Below are 6,000 nucleotides of genomic sequence, written 5' to 3' on the forward strand. Positions count from 1 at the left end.
ATGAGAGCCATTCCTGAAAAACTAGTTAAATAACATGAATAAGTAGTTTTCAAAGTAAGAAATCCAAGCTATCACAACCATTTGAAAAAATGCTACGAATCACTACTAATTAGAGAAATGCAAATTAAAGCAACTCTGGGGTTCTACATCACACCCACAGACTGGCAAAGATGACCAAAAAAATCACAAGTGTTAGATGGGCTTCAGGAAAATAGTCAAGTCACCAAGCATTTATTAAGTGTCAATTATGTGCTGATAACTTTGGGAAGCGCTGGAGGTTAAAAAAAAAGTTCTTGCTCTCCAGGAATTCACAATTTAAAGGTAGAGACATCATCGAATCCACTATGTACAAATCAGATATATACAGAACAATGTGAGCTCGGAATGCTCTACCATAGGTCGGGCACAAATAGTCCATGGGAATATTTGGGGTGGATTCTCTAAATTTGCGCATCCTGCATTTCTTTTGAGCTGTTTCAGTTCTGCTTTGCTCACAGAGCACAGCACCTTCTCTGATGAGGACATGCTGTGCTGGGTGGTCCTGTTCCAGCGTCTCCTATGTGACACAATCAATTCCTAAGTTCTTAAGAGAGATCTTGAGAGTGTCCTTGTATCACTTCTTCTACCACCATGTGAACACTTGCCTTGTGTGAGTTCTCCATAAAACAGTCTTTTTGGCAAGCATACATTTTGCATTTGAACAAGGTGGCCAGCCCATGGGAGCTGCACTCTCTGAAGCAGAATTTGAATGCTTCACAGTTTAGTTCGAGTAAGGACCTCAGTGTCTGGTACCTTCTCCTGCCAGGTGATCTTCAGAATCTTCCTAAGACAATTCAAATGGAAGAGATTCAGTTTCCTGGCATGGCAGTGGTACACTGTCCAGGTTTCACAGGCACACAACAATGAGGTCAGCACAGCAGCTCTGTAGACCTTCAGTTGGTAGTCAGTCTAATACCTCTACTCTCCCATCCTTTCCATTGGAGTCTCCCAAACACTGAGCTAGCTGTGTATCAACCTCATTAACAATATGTACATCCCTGGAAAGGACACTAACTCAAATGCTTTTTTTTTTTGAGATTTTTTATTTTTTAGTTTACAACACTCAATTCTGCATGTTTTTGAATTCCAGATTTTCTTCCCCTCCCCACCAAGACAGCATGGAATCTGATATATCTTCTATATGTACCTTCACATTAAACTTATTTACACAATAGTCAAGTTGTAAAGAAGAATCATGACCAATGGAATGAATCATGAGAAAGAAGAAACAAAACCAAAATAAAAGAGAAAAAATAAAGGAGAGCAAATAGTTTGCCTCAATCTGCATTCAGACTCCATAGTTCTTTCTCTGGATGTAGATAGCTCTTTCCATCATGAGTCCAATGGAGTTGTCTTTGAACCTTGTATTGCTGAGAAGAACCAAGTCTGTCAACGTTAGTCATCACAGAATCAATATATCTGTGGTTGTGTACAATGTTCTCCTGGTTCTGCTCCTCTCACTCTGTATCAAATCATATAGGTCTTTCCAGGTTATTATGAAGTCCGTATCTTCCCCATTTCTTACAGCACAGTAGTATTCCATTACATTCATATACCACCACTTGTTTAGCCATTCCTCAGTTGATGGGCATCTCCCAATTTCCAATTCTTTGCTACTACAAAAAAAGCTGCTATAAATATTTTTGTATATAGGGGTCCCTTTCTTCCCACTTGTGTAATCTCTTTGGGATACAGTCCTAGAAGTGGTATTGCTGGGTTAAAGGGTATGCACATTTTTATAGGCCTTTGGGCATAATTCCAAATTGCTCTCCAGAATCAGTTCACAACTCCACCAACATTGTAACAGTGTTCCAATTTTCCCACATCCTCTCCAACATTGATCATTTTCCTGTTTTGTCATGTTAGCCAATCTGACAGAAGAGTTGTGCTACCTAAGAGTTGTTTTGGTTTGCATTTCTCTAATCAATAGTGATTTAGAACATTTTTTCATATGCCTATAGATATCTTTCATTTCTTCCTGTGAAAACTGCCTGTTCATATCCTTTGACCATTTCTAAATTGGGGAATGACTTGTATTCCTGTAAATTTGTCTCAGTTCCCTGTATATCTTAGAGATGAGGCCTTTATCAGAGACACTGGTTGTAAAGATTTTCTCCCAATTTTCTGCTTCCCTCCTAATCTTGGTTTCATCGGCTTTTTTCATACAAAACTTTTCAATTTAACATAATCAAAATTACCCATTTTGCATTTTGTAATGTTATCTCTTGTTGTATCATGAGTTATTTCCTTTCCCGTAAATCTGATAGGTAAACTATTCCTTGCTCTCCCAAATTGCTTATAGTATCGCCCTTTATTCCTAAATCATGAACCCATTTTGACTTTATTTTGGTATATAAGTTATTGGTCTATGCCCAGTTCCTGCCCTGCCATTTTCCAATTTTCCTAGCAGTTTTTGTGAAATAGTGAATTTTTAGACCAGAAGTTGGATTCTTTGGGTTTATCAAAGAATAGATTGCTGTAGTGGTTGACTACTGCATCTTGTGTACCTAACCTATTCTACCGATCCACCACTCTGTTTCCTAGCCAGTACCAAGTAGTTTTGATGACTGCTGCTTTATAGTACAGTTTATTGTCTGGAATGGCTAGGCCACCTTCCCTAACATTTCTTTTCATTAATTCCCTTGATATTTGGAACCTCTTGTTCTTCCAGATGAATTTTGTTACTATTTTATCCAGCTCTGTAAAATAAGTTTTTGGTAGTTTCATTGGTATGGCACTAAATAAGTAAATTAATTTCAGTAAAATTGTCATTTTTATTATATTAGCTCGGCCTAATCATGAACAACTGGTGTTTTTTCATTTATTTAGATCTGACTTTATTTGTGTGAAAAGTGTTTCATAAATATGTTCATACAGGCCCTTGGTTTGTCTTGGCAAATAGACTCCCACGTATTTTATAGTGTCTACAGTAACTTTAAATGGAATTTCTCCGTCTATCTCTTGCTGTTGGGCTTTGTTAGTAGTATATAGGAATGCCGAGGATTTATGTGGGTTTATTTTATATCCTGCAACTTTGCTAAAGTTGTTTTTTACTTGATTCTCTAGGTAAATCATCATGTCATCTGCAAAAAGTGATAATTTAGTTTCTTCTTTGCCTATTCTAATTCCTAACCTCCTCTAAGAATTTGCATGCTATACCACTTGGTGCATATATGTTAAATAATGACATTGCCTCCTTGTCTATGGTGCCTTTTAGCAGGATATAGTGTCCTTCCTTATCTCTTTTAATTAGAGCTATCTTTGCTTTTGCTTTGTCTGAGATTAGGATTGCTACCCCTGCTTTTTTTACTTTAGGTGAAGCACAATATATTCTTCTCCAGCCTTTATCCCCCTGTTTCAAATGTGTTTCTTGTAAATAACATATTGTAAGATTTTGGTTTTAATCCATTCTGCTATCTGCTTCTGTTTTATGGGAGAGTTCATCCCATTCACATTCACAGTTATGATTACTATCTGTGTCTCTTTCTCCATCCTATTTCTCCCCTGTTTATGCTTTTATTTCTTCCTTCTCCCTTCCACTCATCAAAAGAGGTTTGCTTTTGACCACCGCCTTCCTCAGTTTACCCTCCCTCTTGATTCCCCTCCCTTATATTACCTTTTTCCCCTTGCTACTTCTTCCTTCCCTTCTGACAACGCCCCCCTTTTCTTTCCCCTTTCCCCTCCTACTGCGTATAGGACAAATTTGATTTCTATACTTATCAGAGTATGTTATTCCCTTCTTGAATTAAATCCAATGAGAGTAAATCTCAAATACTGCTCTTCTCCCTCCCTTCTTTCCCTCTAGTATGTTTTTCTGCCTCTTCATGTAATGTAATTTAGCCTTTTCTACTACCTCCTTACCTCTCCCAGAACCATCCCTTTATATCTCTTAATTATGTTTTTTATCATTACATCAGTTATTTTATACTGACACCCACAGTCTATGTGGGTCTATTTCAATTGTCATAATAACTGTACTATTCTCAAGATTGACATATAAAAGCTATATAAAACAATATAATCCTATATAAGGGTGTAAATAATTTGCCTTATTGATTAACAAGTGTTTCCCCCCCCATTTACCTTTTTATGTCTCTCTTGAGTTTTGTATTTGAAGGTCAGATTTTCCATTGAGCTCTGGCCTTGGCATCAGGAGGGTCTGGAATTCCCTTATTTCATTGAACATCCATCTCCTTGCCTGAAAAATTATGCTCAATTTTTCTGGGTAGTTGATTCTTGGTTGTAGTCCAAGCTCCTTTGCCTTTCAGAATATCGTATTCCAATTTCTCCTGTCATTTAATGTAAAAGCTGAAAGATGCTGCGTGATCCTGACTGTAGTTTTGTGATATTTGAATTGTTTCTTTCTGGCTGCTTGCAGGATTTTCTCCTTGACCTGATAATTCTAGAATTTGGCTATAATATTTCTTGGCGTTTTCAATTTGGGATCTCTTTCAGAGGGTGATCAGTGGATTCTTTCACTGGCTATTTTACCTCTGGTGCTAGGCCCTTGGGGCCGTTATCCTTGATGATTTCTTGGAGATAATGGCCAGGCTGTTTTTTTCATCGTCACTTTCCGATAGGCCAATGATTCTTAGATTGTCTCTCCCGGATCTATTTTCCAGGTCAGTTGTTTTTCCAATCAGACATTTCACATTTTCTTCTATTTTTTCATTCTTTAGATTTTGTTTGTCTGATCCTTGATGTCTCATGGAGTCATTAGCTTGTACTTGCCCAATTCTAATTTTTAATGTATTGTTTTCTTCTTTTAGCTCCTCTATCTCCTTTTCCATTTGGTTGATTTTACTTTTCAATGAGACACTTTCTCCATTTATATTCTGAATCTCCTTAACCATTTTGCCGATTTTACTTTTTAAAGATTTGTTTTCATCAGTGAATTTTTTTTTCCATTTTTTTCCTTTATCTCTCTAATTTGGTTTTTAAAGTCCTCCTTGAGTTCTTCTAGGAACGTTTTTTGGGCTGGAGACCATTTCACATTCCCTTTTGAGGTTTCAGATGTGGGTATAGTGTCCATGCTGTCCTCTTCTGAATTGGTATTTTGATCTTCCCTGTCTCCATAATAGGAATCAATGGTCTTTGGCTTTTTAGCGTGATTTTTTCATGGTGTTTTTTTTTCCTCCTGGCTTCTAAAGTGCATCTCTGCTTCTGAGGCTCAGGGGGCTCTGTCCCAAGCTTCTTGTGTTGGGATCTATGGGTCTGTTCACTGACTTTGTGTGCTATGACCTCTGGTTTCATGAGGTGTTGGGGGAGGAGAGTTCTGGCTGCTGGAAGTCTCCTCTTCCCCGGTTCTGTTCTACAACACAGGCGGTCTCAGCTGTTGTTTGTGCTGGTGTCTGCCTCTTCCCCTGGCTGTGCAAAGGCACATCTGGGGTCCTGGTGTTAACATTTGCTAGCTCCACTCCTCTGGGCCTCAGTAACTCATTGTTCTGCTGAGGTGAGGCCTGCTGGGACACCTCTTTTCTTGCACTAATCTCCTTCCACCCCCACAAGAAGGGCCCTCTCCCCAACTTCTCTCACTAAAAGGCTACTGAAGCGCCACTTCTGGCTCCTCTGTTTCTCCCGAGGGAGTATTCTCTGGGTGAGGAAGGGAGAAGAGACACAATTTACCTGGCCATCATGGCTCTCGGAAGTTCAAGAAGGTGAGTTTCAAACCTTTAGGCTGTGGGCTGGAGTCCTCTAGGGTAGCTGCTCCATGGCCACAGGCTCTGTGCTGGTGTCTCCCGTAGCTCCTACAGACTCCTGTCCTGGACTGAGAGGCCTGGGGCTCAATCTCCATAGCTAGTACTTCTGCCCTGGGCCTGTTCCTGTTCCCACATTTTGCTCATCCAGCGCTCTCCCAGACCGGCACACTTGCTGGGTTCCTGTGCTTTTCCTGGTTGGTGTAGTCTGGTGCCCTTCCGCATGCCCGGTGCTTCCACCCCTCTTAGTCTACTAGTGGCTTCT

This window comes from Trichosurus vulpecula, chromosome 7, assembly GCF_011100635.1.
Source record: "Trichosurus vulpecula isolate mTriVul1 chromosome 7, mTriVul1.pri, whole genome shotgun sequence".
NCBI classification, from domain to species: domain Eukaryota; kingdom Metazoa; phylum Chordata; class Mammalia; order Diprotodontia; family Phalangeridae; genus Trichosurus; species Trichosurus vulpecula.